Source organism: Canis lupus, chromosome 1 (genome assembly GCF_048164855.1).
Source record: "Canis lupus baileyi chromosome 1, mCanLup2.hap1, whole genome shotgun sequence".
In the NCBI taxonomy this organism is placed as follows: domain Eukaryota; kingdom Metazoa; phylum Chordata; class Mammalia; order Carnivora; family Canidae; genus Canis; species Canis lupus.
Window position 1 is genome coordinate 78,475,828 of NC_132838.1, and position 18,120 is coordinate 78,493,947.

The following is an 18,120-nucleotide window of genomic DNA, read 5'->3' on the forward strand; positions in this document are numbered from 1 at the left end:
TGGCTCAGTCAGTTAAGCATCTGACTTGATTTCAGCTTACGTCTTGATCTCAGGATTGTGAGTTCAAGTCCCTCATTGGGCTCCATGCTGGGTGTGGAGCCTACTTAAAAAAAATGGAATATTTTATACCATATTTGACTTCCTTTTCCTGTGTTAGATCCCTTGACTTCTTCTTTCTTGGATAACCTCCTCATTCTGCTAGAATACATATTTAAGTAACTTCTTAAGAAAGAGATCCTGGGAAGTAAAGTTTCCTAGTGCTGGTTTATATGAAACACCTATGTTCTATGCTCACAGTTGATTGATAGGTTGGCTGAATATGGAAATTAGTTTCAAATTCAATTTCCCCTAGAATTGAAAGGACTACTCTATTATCTTCTAGCAGCCAGAGATGTTAATGAGAATTTGGCTGCTCAATTTTCATTCCTCTGTAGGTGGCCTAATTTTTCCCTCTGGAAGCTTTTAGAAAGTTTTATTTATTCTTAGAGTTCTAAAATTTTACAAAGTTGCATCCAAGTGGGTTATTTTCCCCATTTATTATAGTTGGCCCTTAGGAGACTCTTTTAATGTAAAGATGTACATCCTTTTCCAGGAAATTTTCTTATATGATTTCTCTTTCGCCATTCTCTCCCTTTCTGGATTTTATATTACCTAGCTGTTGGATTTCTTAAACAGGTTTTTATATCTCCTCTTTTCTTTCATATTTTCCATCAGTGGCAGAGAATGCTATTATTTGTACCTCAACATTTACTTCACTGTCATCTTTGTTTATTTTCATCAGTTGATTAAAATAATAGTACTATTGTTAACAAATGTGTCAGACTGGAGCAGAATCTTTGATTTTACTGCTTTGAGTGCCTGATCCATAGACATGATCCTCCAAGTGCTATTGTAGGTAGCAACTTCTTGAAGAGTTGATGCTGAAACTGCCAGGGGATGGAATTTAAAAACAAAAAAAACCTTACTTAAGTCCAATTGCAGTATTGCTTTCTCTTCTGCCAGACTCATCACTCTTACAGAGATAAAATTAAATTGGTCTGGCATAATTTGTACTTCACAAAATCATGTTGATTATTACCCAGTACCTTGTGCTCTTCTAGGTGGTCGCAAATTGATTGTTTGATGATTTGTTCTTGTATCTTCCCAGGTATCTAAGACAAGCTGAATAGTCTATAATTATTATGGTTGTGCTTTTCCCTGTTTGGGGGAAAAAAAAAAAAAACTAACCCAAAAAACAGGTACTCCATCTGCTGATTCCACTTGTCAGCATCTTCTCCTGTCCAATCTTCCTTTTCTAAAATAAAGGCTAGTGGTCTTGCAATTACATTTGCCAATTCCTTAAGTACCTTGGGATGCAAGTAATCAGGCCCTGCTGATTTAAATGTCCCAAGCTCTCTGAAGTGCTCTTCAATCACTTCTTTCCGTACCTCCAATAAGATAGCACTTAATCTGATTTAGTTTCCTTATCATTGCTGATTAAAAAGAAAAAAAAAACACATTAAAAGCTTGGTGAAAACCTCCACTATTACAGTTGTTGATAATTTTTGTTTAGCAGTACTTGTTAATGGGTTTTTTTCATTGATAGTTTTAAGGATCGTATTTTGCATCCTATAAATTCCTACCTGTATTCTAACTTCTCTCTTTCCTCCCTTTCTTCCTTTTTCCCTCTGTTCTTCGCTCTCTCCCTCCTTAAATTTCTTATATAGAGTGAAGTAAGGGGAAAGGAGAAAAAACAAAAGAGGCAAAGAGCTCCACATTTTATAGGAGAGACATTTACTAATCACAAAATATCCACAGCCTCCATCAAACTTCCTGGCCTGCTTACAGTTGAGATAAGGAGCATGTGACAAGTTCTGGTCATGACTTAGTTCCCTATTGTCCTCTTTCCTCCTGTCCCACTAAATTTGAAGCCACGTGTTCTAGATGATGTACCAACAAGCTGCAAGTGGCCTGAACCACTGAGTCACCACTGAATGGAGGCAGGACTGGGGAGCCATCAGTCCCCCAGAGAACCATGTGTTAAGCTGCTGAGGTTTTGAGGTTTGCTTCTTTTTTTTTTTTAAGATTTTATTTATTTATTCATGAGAGAGAGAGAGAGAGAGAGTGAGAGAGAGGCAGAGACACAGGCAGAGGGAAAAGCAGGCTCCACACAGGGAGCCTGATGTGGGACTTGATCCCAGGTCTCCAGGATCACGCCCTGGGCTGAAAGCAGGCGCCAAACCGCTGAGCCACCCAGGCTGCCCTTGAGGTTAGCTTCTGCAGCAGCACCTACCCTATCTTCACTAATACAGTACTGATTTCTGGATTAGTCAGATTATGCTAGGTTTTCCTAAGGGAACAAATTAACCCTGAAATCTAAGTGGCTTAACATAACAAAGGTTTATTCCTATTTGTGGTACATAGTAGATAGTCTCCAAAAAGGGCTCCCAGGAACTCTTCCCTCCTGGAATACACACCCTTGAGTCGTCACCTCTCTCTCTGTCTCTGCATTGATCCCGTGACTCACAAGAAAATGTACCAGAAGTGATCCTGTGATAGTTCTCAGTCTCAACCTTAGGAAATCCTGACAGCCTCTGTATCTGAAGTCACTCATGATATAAAAGTCTGACCATCCCACTGCAGAGAGGCCACAGACAGATGCCCAGAGAATGAGACTCCATGTGGAGAAGCACTGAGGTGCCAGATGTGACTGAAGAATCTATCTTCAGTTCAATTCCATTCAGGCCTTCCAAGGACTCCAGCCCCAACCAACATTTGACTACAATCACATGAAACCCAAAATGAGAAGAGCAGAACTGCCCAGCAGAGACAAGCCAATTTACAGAATTGTGAAACCTAACAATAAATTGTTTTAAGCCATTCTGTATGAGATGGTTTGTTAGGCAGCAATTGCTGACGGAAGCATGGTAGACAGACAGTGTTGGGTGTATGGGGGCTGGGCTCCACACAGACATTTATGGTACCATGTTGATACAGCTCGTATCTTACATGTTGTATCTGTACCATTGGGAACACGTGACTTCCTTTATTGCAGTGGCAAGGTAAGAGGGGGCTGGGTATTACATACCAATTTTTGAATGCTTCAATCTCTGCTCCCAATCCCTTGGCCCATGAGAAATGTCAGGGAGTATGTGGAAATTCAATGAGCATTAAGTGTCCCTGTTACAGAATATGCCACCTAAAATTTGTCTTTTTTCCTGTTAGTATTGTAACAAGGTTTATCAAGGAATCATCCAACTACCTTTCCCAAAATTGTAAACAGTGGTGTGCAGGGCTGGCTCATATAGCTCACAAGAGCCCACTGAACATATTTCCTCTTAGTTCTGCATTCTATGATGCCATGTTGGTAGTGTGAAATCAGCCATGGTGGAAATATTTACACCACAGGAACTGGCAAACGCTGTTAAGCCAGGAATCCCTTGTCTGAGAGCTGTTTGTTGCATATTTATCAGACCATGCACCAGCTAAACAAGATCCAAAGTATACCTATTATTTAGTTGCCTCTATATTCACACATATTTATTTTTATAGGTAGAATTTTCAAAACTCGCCATCAATGGTTTGATCTTTCTGTTCCATATTACAAATAACAGCTGAATCTATGAATTGAAGATGTTTGTACAAGTCTGAGCAACCTTTAATAATAATAAAAAAGATGACAACTTGCAGCTTTCTATATGTAATCAGGCTGTACGTATTTCTATAGTTAACTTCGCTTTAGTACAGTATAGGAAACATTGCCTTAATGTAAGTACAAAACATACCTATTTTCGGTCAGCATCAACAAGGATTTTTTTTTTTTTTTTAACAAGGATTTAATCCTTCTAGTATTTATCACATTGAATAACACTATCTTAGCCACTGATCTATTCTGAAAGCTTCAGTACCATTTAGGCTCTAGGGTTTATAAGAACATATCTTTTCTTTTAAACCTTGTTGAGTTAATTCAGCCTCCTGTTCCACTTCCAACTCCTCCTCTCCTAGCCTTCATCCTCCACACACACAATCAAGAGAAATGCCATCAATAAGGTTCAAGTCTCTGTTATAGGGTATAAAGCAATATAAAGCAAATTTAAATAGCACCTTGGAGGCCTGAAGGAGTTAATACATCTTTCGGCAGTGCCTACTTTACAGCTCTGGAGTATTCTGGATCCTGAAAACCTGGATCATTATTTATTAAAAGCATGAGAAGAATCCAGTTGGAGGGAAAACCTCATTCACCAAGCAAGAAGAAAGGATATGCTTACAAATGACATTTGAAAACAAGATGACTACAAACCTTTTGCTGGAAATAACAAGAGATTTGAACTTGATCCCTGCCTAATTATATGGTAAAATAAAATATAAGATGATTCTGGAATCAAGGGCACAAGTCACCTTTTTTTTTTTTTTTTTTAAAGACTATATTTATTTGTGAGAGACACAGAAAGAGAGGCAGAGACATAGGGAGAAGAAGAAGCTGGCTTCCTGCAGGGAGCCCAAGGCAAGACTCAATCCCACAACCCTGGGATCACAACCTGAGCTGAAGGCAGACGCTCGCTCAACCACTGAGCAACCCAGGTGTCCCACAAGTCATCTTTAAAATGCTGCTTCCTAGGTAAACCCAGTGAGACCACCTATGCGTAATATTTTTTAAGATTCTATCTATCTATCTATCTATCTATCTATCTATCTATCTATCTATCTAAGAGAGACAGAGAGAGGAAGAGCATGAGTGGCGGGAGGGAGCAGACAGAGGGAGAGGGAGAAACAGGCTCTTCCCTGAGCAGGGAGCCCATTGCAGGGCTGGATCTCAGGACCCTGAGACCAGGAGCTGAGTTGAAGTCAGACACTAAGCTGACTGAGCCACCCAGGCACCTCTACCTATGGATAAATTTGATGTCCATTAATTCAAAGAAGGAAGAAAAAGGAAGAATTCTCACTACACCCACCAACCAGTATATTTTCCATCACCAGATGGATAACTTTCTGGAAACTCTGATAACTTTTTGAGTTTCAGGGATTTTTCCATGTATGAATCAAGATTCTTTTGTGTACACGTATGACTGATTCTATTTTCTAAAGATGTCCACACTAATATACATTCTGGCTACATGCTCTTCCCCAAATGTGATACAAATATTCCTTCATTGAGAAGTAGGGAGCATTCCTTGAACGCAGCAGGCAACTAGTTCAACTCTTTGAACCTGGGGCAGGAGGGTGGGAGGGAATCTACTGTCTCCACAAAAAGGATGAGGCAGAAATAACACTGCGTGACTTCGAGACTAGATCATAAAAAGCGGGATGGCTTCCACCTGGCCCCTTGTTGGGACCACTACAGCGGCCCCATGGGAGGATTTCTATGGTGGCAGCATTCCCAAAGGTTGTCTGGTTCATTCTTCTTAGTTCACTGCTGGTGTTCTTTCAAGCTGTACCCATTTTGGTCCTGAGCCAGGGGGAACAGACTGGGCTGGGTTTCCCTAAGAGGAACCTGGCAAGATAGGAAGGTGAAGCAGGACGTACTTGCCACTGTGTTTGTTTTCTGGTGTGGTGGTTGTGTTGTGTTTTACTTCACTACACCATCAGTCTTCGTTACCTAAATAGAAACACACTGTGTAATCTTTGTCACACCAGTATTATTTTAAGTAAACACAAGGAGGTGGTACAAAAGAAAATGGATATTAATCAGAGCTCCAGTTCTGAGCAGCACTCCCTACAACCAGGTGCCTTTAGAACCATCCAAGTTGAACACTTGTTTGGAGGTCACTTGTATCCAAGGCAATCTGCAGTGGAAAGATCAAAAATGATTAGTTCTCTCCTTCAGAATTCACGGTTATGGTCATCTCCAGAGACTTCAGTTCTGTAGCTCACTTCTGAGCCAAGAACCCACTGAAATGGGATTGATGAAAAACATTAGGAAAATATCTCTTCTAATTTGGCAAGTCTAATGCTTGAGTGACTATCAAAAACAAAGTGAAAACAATAAAAATATCAAAACCCTAAAGCAGTGTTTTTCATTTTTTTTCTCCTTCCTCCCTTCCTGAATAATCAGCTTCCAGAGACCATGCTGATATATATTCCTCTTTCCTTTCAAATGCAGAATCAAGTGCTTTGCAGCCTGGTTTCTCTCCTGTCCTTGCCTAGGCCTGTGCAAGCCAATGAAGGGGGAAGGAAGGAGGTTTGTAACTCACTAGTGAGCAATGGAGTCACCACCCCACTTCCAGCTTACTTTGTTAAGCTTTAAGGTTGTATGAAATTATTAGTTATTATTATTAACCTATTTACTTTTTAATATCAGTTTAAAATATTATTTCTAATATTTAATACTTGAAATATTACAGCTCAGAGATCAATCATTCTTTGACTGCAGGATCAGACTATTAGCACCCCACCCATCCTGCACCACAGCCTCAACATATGAATGATGAGGTGTCTCACCTACTTGGTTTATTTCCAGAAAGGGTCATGTAGGGGTTAAGGACTTATTGCCTAAATGCTTGGGTTGAAACCCTACCGTTTGAACCCCTATCGTGTGGTTTAACCCCTTTGTCCTTAGCTTTCCCATCTGTAAAATGGGGATGATAATAGTATCTACATCCTAGAGCTGTGGCAAGATTAAATAAGTTACTATCTGTAAAACACTAACCCGCTAAACCAGGGTCCAGCACATATTAACTACCTGATACATGTTAGCTATTATTACTATGACTAGGAATATCGCAAAATCATATTCACAACATAACATTATATTATGTTGTCCACTAGCTGCATACCATGAAATCACCATATAAACAAAAATTAGCCAGAACCTTCGCTATTTCGGTTCCTAGACACTCTGTATAAGATCCAAATTGCAACATCTGGGACTGACTAAAGTCAGGGAAGACTACCATGAGGTTCCAAGATTCTTTTTGCCAGTAATCCCACATCTAAGAATGCCATCTATGGACATTTTCAAATATGCCAGCACAAGGTATGAAGCAACTCACTGCAGCATTATTTATAGTGAAGAATGAGACCCAGCCTACCTGTGGAACAGTCTCAGAATGATCAAATTAACACTACAAATATTATGCAGTCACTAAGAAGGGTGCTTTTTTTTTCTTAAGATTTTACTTATTTACTCATGCGAGACACACAGAGAGAGGCAGAGACACAGGCAGAAGGAGAAGCAGGCTCCCTGTGGGCAGCCCAATGCAGGACTTGATCTCAGGACCCTGGGGTCACAACCTGAGCCAAAGGCAGATGCTCAACCACTGAGCCACCCGGATGCCCCAAGAAGGGTGCTTTTGAAGAATTCTTAATGACTAGTGAATGCTCATGAAATAAAATTAAGTGGAAAAGCCAGCTTCAACAGACCACATTTGGTAACTATGGATGCGTATCTACAGAGAAAACCAAACTCTAGGGAAATGCATCAAAATGTTTACAGTGGGGGTTTCTGAGGATGGAAAGACTTTATTCATGATTTTTGTTTATATTTCTTGATTTTTTTGGTGTCACAAATTATTTTATATTTGAGGAAAACATTAAGTCATAAAGCCAAAACATTTAATAAAGACTCTTTCAGAAGACACACAACGGATTAACAGGAACCGAAATCATGGTTCCTAAATCCCTAGGCATTTTATTTTCTGTGTGTGTGTGCAGCTCCAAACAATGCCAAATAATGGAGGTAGGTGTTGCTATTCCTCGACTTATCTTTGCTTTGGAAACAAAAACTGAGAAAAGTCATGGCTAAGAAACAGAGAGAGAGAGAGAGAGAGAGAGAGAAAGAGATGGGTGAGGGCAGTTGGGGAGGACAAGAAGGGCTTCCTAAGGCATTAGGGCACAGTTTGGCATTACTGAATTACAATCATTTGTTTTCACATCAGGTAGAAACATCCTTGGCCCATAGCAAAATGGTAGAGGGCCCTTTACCAGTTCTTTGGGAAGAAGTTTTAGAAAAACAAGTCTGTGGAAAAGAAAAGAAAAGAAAGAAGGAAAGGAAAGGAAAGGAAAAAGAAAAGAAAAGAAAAGAAAAAAAAGAAAAAAGAAAAAAGAAAAGAAAGAAGAAAGCAAAAGAATATTAATGCAAACAAGACATTTGTTCAAGTCCAAATAGACAAGTACCAGAACTCCATGAATTCCCATGCCCTGGCTCCCTGAGCCTCGCTAATAAAGCTCCCTCTCTGAAAGCAGGTGAGCCGCCCTCTGAAAGGGCTTGGAAGCATCAGGGAGGTCAGGCTCACCTGCAGGCCACCTACTGCCCCTCAACTCGGGGTGCAGGTACTGCCCTCCCCGCCTGGGAGCCTCTCCCCTCCCACTGTGTGCTCAGGAGAGGGAGCTTTGCAGGCACTGCGCTTTGGCCTGAGAGGCAAGATTAATAAAATTAGGATTATTTATGATACTGGAGTTATTTAATAATATTTTTCAAGAACCTGAAGGATTTATGTAGAGGAACTGCAGTTTTAGTAACCAAACCCTTTTGGAGGGACTCCAAGATAAACTCGTCTTGTCTGGCTTCCGCCCAGAGCCCCCCACCTCTTCCAGTTTCTCTTGGCAAAGAATCTTTTCTACTTCACTGAAGGGTGGATGGTCAAGGAGATGACATTCCTGGCTGCTTTATCTACCTCTGTCCCACCTCAGCATGTCTCTCAGCTTCTTTTTGTTCCTTCAAATCTCAAAGGAAGAATCAAGAGGGGAAGGGAAGTAACATTTGCTGAACGCCTGCTCCATGCCAGGAGCTGGCAGATACATTACTTCATTTAATTCCCACAAACACCTTGTGAGGTAGGCATAATTATACCTATTTTGCTTGTTAGGGGATAGAGGAAATTTATTCTTTTAGCAGCTGGTAGAAGAATTCCTCTTGGGGACAGAACCAACTTTGTGGAAAAATGCCTTCATCAGCCTCTTTGGGCCGTAAAGCAAGGATATGGGGCACTGTGTAGAGAACTGGGGGTGGCGGCGGGCGGGGCGGGGGGGGGGAACTGGGGGCTCCTGATTCAGAAAGAAGAGACAGAAGTAGGAGGTTTAGAAAAAGACTGTGGGGAGAGGGGAGAGGCACAATATGCTCCACTCTCAAAAGTGAGACTCATCTAATCTCCAATAAATAGTGCTGAACTATGAAATGCTTGCTGAGAGAGAGAATTCTCAGCCTGGGCTTGTTGGAACAGGGTGAAATGGAAGCCCCATGTGTGTCACCTGAAATGGTGAGAGGTGGTACCAGAAGGATATGTTTCCTCAGTGAAAGAGGAAGAAGGCCCCACTTGACATGGAGCTAGATTAAGGCATCAGCAGAAGGGGTCTGAGGTTCAGAGGAGTCAACCAATGTTACTGAGCTCAAACAGCAGTGATGAATACATGCATCACCAGGCGGGACCAAACCGACCTCAGGTCTGTTTATTGCCAACCTCCTTTGCTTTCAATCTAATCTACAGGCCGCACTGGCTCTCTCCTCTCCAAGGCTGGCTCTTCCACTGGTGCACTCCATCCAATCCTAGTCAAAGCGGTGAATATTTTTTGAGTGCCTAATATCTGCCAGGCATTGTGGCCTACATTTACTCATTCAGTCCTCACGACATCACTTTTATGTTTGAGCATAATTATTCAGATTACAGAACGTGAAAATTACTACTTAGAGAAAGGGAAGATGAAGATGCTAGTTCAGGGTCCCATGGCTGGAAGTGGTGAAGCCAGACTGTTTGGTTCCCTCATCACTTCCCTTCCCACTTCCATCTGGAATGATTCCTCTAATTAATCCATGGAATTAACCCGTTCCTTCCCTGCCACACCCTGGGCTGCACCCCAAGATGGGACCTGGTTGGATGTGCACAGGTCACACAACTCCACTCTGTTTTGCTCAGGCTAAGCAGTGTAACTCAGGGTTTAGAAGACCTTTTCTCTAAAGGGCCAGACAAATGGGCCAAAAATGATCTCTGAGGCCAACTACTCTTTTTTTTTTTTTTAAGATTTTATTTATTTATTCATGAAAGATACAGAGGAGAGAGACAGGCAGAGACATAGGCAGAGGAAGAAGCAGGCTCCATGCAGAGAGCCTGATGTGGGACTTGATCCCAGGACTCCAGGATCACACTCTGGGCCAAAGGCAAGCACTAAATCACCAAGCCACCCAAGGATTCCCTAAGGCCAGCTACTTAACTCTGCCTTTGTAACATGAAAGCAGCTGGAGACATCAAGGAATGAGTATCGCTATGTTCTAATAAGACTTCATTTATGGACACTGAAATTGAATTTCATATAATCTTCACATGCCACAAAGTATTATTCTTCTTTTGATTTTCCCCTCCAACTATTTAAAAAGGTGAAAACCATTCTCAGTGAGAGAGGCACGCGAAAACTGTGCTGGATTGGGCTCACAATCCAGGTCACAGTTGCTGACCTCTGGTTTTAGTACACACTCCTTTCTTTAGGGTTCTGCATCCAGCTGGGCCTGCATCCAGGCTGAATAGCCTCTGGGCTGGGCTTTGATCCTTCTTTCCTCTCACCTATAAAACCACACATGTTCAGTTCCTGAGCTTCTGCACGTGCCTCTCTCATGAGGAGCCCTCTTCTAAATGCTTCAGCTTCTCCTGCTGAACCAGAAGAAAGTCTGTCTGCTGTTTCTGAAGGACGTGGCCATAAGATAAGACAGAACTAACTGCCAGTCACTTAGGTGACCCCATGAAGCTAAGCTCCAGGGCAGGTGAAAGGAGTGTCACCCTAAGGCTATGACAAGCTTTGAGAATAATATGCTTTCAGATAGACTGAATGTCCTAGAAGGAAATCTCCTAGAAAAGAGGGTGGAGAAGACATTGCTAAGAATCAGACTCCGAGCAAGGAGTCCTGGAGCCCAAAATGGAAATGTCTTTCTCATTCAGGAGGCCAAGAGGACAAGGAATGGTAGGACAGGTGAAGGACAGGAATGCAATTCAGCTCACTGCCAGGGGACAGCTTAGGTCAAGATCCAGAAAAATGATCAAAATGCACTAAGGAGCAAGTGAGAACTGTGAACATTTATTAACCATCTGCTATGTTCCATGCACTACATTGCAGGGCTCTTTACACATATTATTTTATTTAACTCTTTTAACACTCTGGTCAAATAGGCATTAAAAAACAAAACAAAACAAAACAAAACAAAACAAAAAGAAGAAAAAGAAAAAACTTCTTGCATTTATTTAAGAAAAACAGAACACATATTAATTGTGCATCTTCTATGTAGCAGAGACACTGGGCTAGTAAATATCTTACTAGGTCATAGTCTCTACTGCAATAATCCACTCTGCCACTGTAGTACAAAAATGGCCATAGGGAATACGTAAATGAGTGGGCTTCCTCATGTTCCAATAAAACTTTATTTATAAAAACAGGGTGCAGGCCAAAGCTAGCTATAGTTTGCTGAACCCTGGTCTAGCAGGAGACATTCATTAAGCAAATAATTTCACAAATAATAACCACAAAGTGCTATCACATCAAAGTTCCTGATAACAGAAAAGCCTATAATAAGAGGGAGTTTTCCTATTCAGGGAGATCAGAGATATCCTAGAAGGACTGGGCTTAGATCTAAATGCAGTAATTACTGAAGAGGGAAGCAACAACTATCCCAGCGGAATCAGTATGTGCAAAGGTCCTTGGTAGAAGGGACCATAACAAACTCAAGATCGAAGGATTGTTTATGTGGTTGGAGCAAAAAGAGTGGGTGAAGAGAAGATGAGGCTGAAAATGTCCACAATAGCCAAACTGGGGAAAAAGCTGAGATGTTTGTCTATAGATGAATGGATAAAGATGTGTTGTGTACACACACATGTATATATATATATATATATATATACATACACACACAATGGACTATTACTCAGGTATCAGAAAGAATGAATACCTACTATTTACATTGATGTGGATGGAACTGGAGGGTATTATGCTGAGTGAAATAAGTCAATTGGAGAAAGACAATTATATGGTTTCACTCATATGTAGACTGTAAGAAATAGTGAAAGGGACCATAAGGGAAGGGGGGAAACTGAGTGGGGGAAAAATTATTACAGAGGAAGACAAACCATGAGAGACTCATAACTCTGGGAAACAAACAAAGGGTTGCAGAAGAGGAGGTGGGTGGGGGGATGGGGTAGCTGAGTGATGGGCATTAAGGAAGGCATGTGATGAGATGAGCACTGGGTGTTATACTACATGCTGGCAAATTGAATTTCAATAAAATAAAAATAAATTTAAAAAAAGAGGAGGCTGGGATCCCTGGGTGGCGCAGCGGTTTAGCGCCTGCCTTTGGCCCAGGGCGCAATCCTGGAGACCCGGGATCGAATCTCACATCGGGCTCCCGGTGCGTGGAGCCTGCTTCTCCCTCTGCCTGTGTCTCTGCCTCTCTCTCTCTCTTTCTCTTTTTTTGTGACTATCAAAAAAAAAAAAAACAAAAAAAACAAAACTACACTCAACATCAAATAGTTGTCTTCAGAATATCACCAAATCCCTACAACCTGCTCTGACACTCCTTCCTTTTTTTTTTTTTTTTTTTTTTTTTTTTAAGATTTCATTTTTAAGTCATCTCTACACTCAACGTGGGGCTTGAACATACAACCCCGAGATGAAGTGTTGTGCCAGCCAGGTGCCCCTCTGATGTTCCTTTCTGATCTAGCTAGCCCCTGCCTACCCCTCCAGCTCTGTCATCACCACTTCATTTGTTACCCTCTCATTTTGGAAAATTGAATGACTTGCTTGCTGTTCCATGAAAACTCCCTGTTCCCTCTTTCTTTGTGCTGGAAGAGCCAGGCCACCCCTGCCTTTTTGTCTGGATAGCTTCCCGTCTTGAAGAATCAACTCAGGAATTACTACTCAGGCTTCCACTTCTGCAGGGAATTTTTCAGGCCTATTCTCCACCTACCCTGAATGCTGTGTTCCTTCTCTGTACTCACACAGTCTCCTGTGTTAATAATGGCTAACACCTTAAAGTCCTGTTCATGGCCAGCCTCGCTCACTGGACTCTGAGCTTGTGAGCTCTGTGACAGCAAACAATTTCTCTGATAGGCATTTAGCATTTTCTATGTAGAAGTTAATTTGTTTAACATCACTTTCCATGTGGAGGTTAACTTGCTTAACTTCTTGTTAATCTACTTGTCTCTGCCTCCTAATTTTTCTCGTATTTCTCCTTTAGAGGTCCTAGAATCAACAGTCTCAAAGTGGGGTCCCTGATTCAACAGTATTAGCATAACCTGGGAACCTGCTAGAACTGCAAATTCTCAAGCCTTCCTCCACCTCAGTAATCAGACACTCCAGGGGGTGGTATCCAGCAATCCCTGTTTTTAATAAGCCTCTAGGTGATTTGGATGGTCTCTAAAGTTTGAGACCCGCTACCTTGTAGGAAGTTATCGCTCATTAAATTGTTGTTGATTCCCTGAAGGTAGTACCCACTTATTTTCAATCTGGAAAAGAAAAAGTCATTGAGGAAATGGCAATGGAAGCTTCATTAGACTGGAGTTTTAGGAAAGGAATTTCTGGCATCATTTCAAATACATAACTTGTTCACTCTCCTTCATATGCCTTAAAAATAAGGCTGATTCTCCTTTATCTGGCTCAGTCTGGCTTGGGTGTGGACTTGGAGAATGGAGGGATTTTGACAAAATAATCCAACTAGCTGCCTTCCAGTCTTCAGGTTCTCTGCTTCTAGGATAGGCTATATACCACAAAAGAAATACAAGTTAGGGAACAGGGGACTTTGGGTCTTCCACCCACAAGGAAGTACATCCTTTTTTCCCTTCATAAGTTGAATCTGTGCCAGTCTATACTCATAAAAGAGAGATGACCAGGACCTTTTGAGAACGGTAATTGTTTGTTTTCAGGTCATAAAAATGAATCCTTGCATTGTTTTCAAAGGAACATGCTCTTCATGCAATCTATACAAATTGAATGACAAGTAGGTGAGGTCCAAGATTGGGAAGATAAAAACTTCATTTGTTGATTTTTGGCCAGAGAGCTGAAACAATGGGACAAAGGAGTGGCTTGTTGGTATAAGCTCTATAAAACACAATAATATTAGTCATGTAAACAGAAGAAAATAGGAGAGGCCTAATGAGATAAATTACACCAAGTCACCACATTAGGGATTAAAATATTCTGATAAAGCAAACACTAAAAGGTCCAAAAGAAAGGATAAAGGGAAGAGTGATAACTTCAGACTTGGAAAACAATGGGTCCTTCTATCCAGGGAGCTGACAAGAGGAGCTTTCAGAGACTATCTGAGCTGACTGAGCGCCTATTAAGATCCTACTTTTCTTCCAAAAAAAAAAACAACAAAAAAAAAAACCACCCTCTACTCAAACCACTGGCAGACAAAGCCAACACATTCTTTTCTTCTTTGCTTCTCTTTTTTTTCCCCCTTCACAATTGCAAAGCAATCCATTTTGCTATATAAGTCTGTGAAGGGAATAAAAGCGTTCACAGGTTTCCAACTCTGTATTTGCATTCGCTAGATTTGTTGGCCTGACTTCTAAAGTGTGAATCAGCTGCTGTTCTCAAGCTCAAGGGAAAAAGAGCCAACTTATCACTGTTTAAGATTGCCCATGTACCTGTGTGAACAGCAACTTTTTATGACTGATTTTATAGGGACGGTTGAACAATTGAAGTATAGTGCACGGATTTGTGCTACTTAAGCTAATAGTGCTGCCAGGTCTGGAGCAGCTATTATATATTTTTATATCTATCTTTATTAAGTATACATCTATCTATAACTATGAAGAAATAGAACTTTCCCCAAAACTTGGAATGGGTAAATTCTCACTGGTTTACACTACCCAAAACTTCTTAGCAATGGTGATGAGGTTGCCAAAAGCCAGTGAGCATTTTAAAAAACAATAGAATAAATAGTGGTAATAGTAATAATAATAATAATAAATAACCAGGCTATCAGACCTGGATTCAGGTCAAGAGCTGACGATACTACTGCTAGAGATAGGACACCAGCTGAGCTTTTCAGGAATATTCTTCCTGGGTGTCAAAACTCAAGGCTAAGAGAAAAAAAAAAAAAAAAAACAAAGCAAAATGAAACACTTGAGCCTAGATATTTTCACAATAAACTTTTGATGATTTGATTGGTTGCTTTTATTATGTTTATTTATTTATTTTTAAGTAGGCTTCATACCCAACATAGTGGCTTAAACTCATGATCCTAAGATCAAGACTTATATGCTTTACCAACTGAGCCAGTCAGGCAACCCCAATTGGTTGTTTTTAAAAGGTATGTATGCATTTGCTATGGAAAGTATTAAAAATATTAAAAATGCAAAAAAATAAAAAATAAACCCAGCCTTGATCATAAGACCTACATAAAGCCATATTTTGGTTTATGTCCTTCCAGGTTTTTGTGTGTGTGTGTGTGCCTATATCAAGATAGGCACACACATACAAATACACACAAGGATTGGTATTAACCAATCCAATACCATACTATGATATACTAATATATACTACTACATTATGCACTTTTTTCACTTAGTAATTATTTTTTTAAAGATTTTATTTATTCATGAAAGACAGAGAGAGAGAGAGAGAGACGCAGAGACACAGGCAGAGGGAGAAGCAGGCTCCATGCAGGGAGCCTGACGTGGGACTGGATCCTAGGTCTCCAGGATCATGCCCTGGGCTGAAGGCGGTGCTAAACTGCTGAGCCACCCGGGCTGCCCTTCACTTAGTAATTATATATAATTTATTTCCAATAAAAATTTTAAAGCAAAGGTTGTAAATTGATAGCCAATGAAAAGGTTTGATTGGCTCAAACAGTGGCCAACCAAGTGGGGCTGAGGAGAGCTAATCCTTTGAGACAGAGCCTGTGTTCTCTATTTTGCTGAAGTCTCTGCTACTCTACTGTTCTCCATCTGAGACTGGCAGCTGCCATTTCTAATTTCACTTCTACTTTAAAAAAAAAAAAAAAACAGTAGTTAAGAGGAAAGTGAAATAGTCCTCCTGTTCTCCATGTCTCTGTTTTACATCCAGACTTTTTCACTCACTTCTGTTACTGCTTGGCACCTAGGTTTGGAATCCTTTTACTAAAGCATGTTTTGTAAAAGCTTTAGAAAATACAGCATTGGGGCGCCTGGGTGGCTCAGTTGGTTAAGTGTCCGAATCTTGGTTTTGGCTCAGGTCATGATCTCAGAGTCATGAGAGACTGAGCCCCATTTCAGGCTCTGTGTTCAGTGGAGAGTCTGCTTGAGATCCTCTCTTTCCTTCTCTCTCTCCCCTTCTCCTCGCATGTGTGCATGCTCTCTTTTTCTCTCAAATAAATAAATAAAATCTTTAAAAAGAGAAAGAAAATACAGCATTATGTGACTTCCATAATTTACTAGACCAAATCACTGCTATTGCATATCCAAGTTGTTTCCAGTTCGTTGATATTACGAATAATACTAGAAGGAACATAAATGTAAAATGAAGTTCCTAGAAGCAGAATTGATTTTGAAGGGCAAGAATATTTTCTTTTTGATAGCTGCTTCCAAATGCCTTTCAGGAAAGTTGTACCAAATGCATTCTACTAACAACAGGTGATTTTGCTTATTCCTTATTCTCTCTCTATGCCAGAGTATTACTATCCATTTTGGTAAAAGTATTTGCCAGTTTGAGGAGTTAAAAGTGGCAGTTCAAGCATTATGCTAAGTGAAGTAAGTCAGAGAAAGAGAAGAACTGTATGATCTCACTTTGATGTGGAATTTTTAAAAATGGCATTTAAAAAATAGCAAACATAAAATGGGCATTTTTAGGGGACCCTGATTGGCTCAGTTGGTAGAGCATGTGACTCTTGATCTTGGGGTTGTGAGTTTGAGCCCCATGTTGAATGTGGACTGTACTTTTAAAAAAAGCATTTTGAATATGTATTTCATACTCATTTTTTCATATGAGGCAATTATATTTTCTTTGGGAATTGCCTATTCATGTGTTTGCTCATTTTCTACTAGGGTATTCATAATTTTCTAAATGGACTATAAAAATTTCATAAGTAATGATATAATTTTACTTGGTCATATATGCTATAGGGTTCCCCCAGTTCTCATTTTAATTTTGTGTGTGATTTCTTTTTGACATGTTTAAATTTTTAACATTCATGAAGTCAAACCTAGCCATACTGTGTTTCCTTTCTTTGTTTGTATACTTATAAAGTCCTCTACGTTGTGACTGTGTAAAATTTTATATATCTTTCCTCCTGTTCTTTTATGGTTTTCCATTTTACATTTATGTTTTCAGTATCCCTTTTGCCCTCTCAATAACATCAGCCAGGGCTCCATAAATGAAACTCTGCCTCTTGGGCCATGTGACACTATATCCACCCAGGGTTCCTTTTCAGTTCTCATGCTTCTCTAATTCTTCTCAATTTCCCATAATAACTCCTTGCATATTCACAATCCTTTAAATATTTCTTAGACTAACATGTGCTTCAAAAATGATTTGGGGGAATACCATAAAAATGCAGTTGTTCTGCTTCCTGAGGTAGGACTCAGAAAAATGCATTTTCACCAAGCATCTGAGAGAATTTTTCTGTGAACTGATGAAGGAACTCCTGGGCCCTTTTGCCAGTGTAAACTCTGTTTATATCTCTATCTCCATGTCTACACAGAACCACATTCACATCTGTGTAGGACCTACTGAACATCTGTAATTCAAACCCAATACAAAGCACAATTAATTACCTCTCTACTCTCTGCTAACAACAAGAGGTCTCCCTGCCCCGGATCTGAATCAGCCATTTCTCCAAGGATCTCTAATATCTTTTATTAGATAATGGTATTTAGAAACTAAGATGTGGGCACTGTACACTCACCATTATCTTGGCTTTGAACTGTTTCCTTAGGACACAGTTCCAGCAGTGAGATTATTGGATTACAGAAGATGAAATATTTTATGGCTCTTGATTCAATATTGACAAAGGTACAACCAGCCCATTCATGGGCCCGGTTGGGACCATATATCTTTGCCTTTCCTCCCTCAGCTGGTGTCAGTCACTAATATTAAAGCAGTAGCATTATCTAACATTGTCCTCCTGGTATTAGAAGTTCAGGGGAGAGTTCTGACATACAGTTCCTATCACTGTCTTCTCTAGTCCTCTAGGGATCTTTGCTAATGGAGAGAACAACAAATTTACTCTGAACAGGAGCCAAATACGGA

The 18,120-nt window shown here is 40.4% G+C and overlaps 1 protein-coding gene across 4 annotated transcripts in view; it reads right to left on the minus strand.

Moving 5' to 3' along the window:
- The window catches only part of LOC140638926 (spermatogenesis-associated protein 31D3-like), a 189,900-nt gene that overhangs the window by 156,818 nt on the left and 14,962 nt on the right, over positions 1 to 18,120 (minus strand). The gene's annotated exons all lie outside the window — the stretch shown is intronic.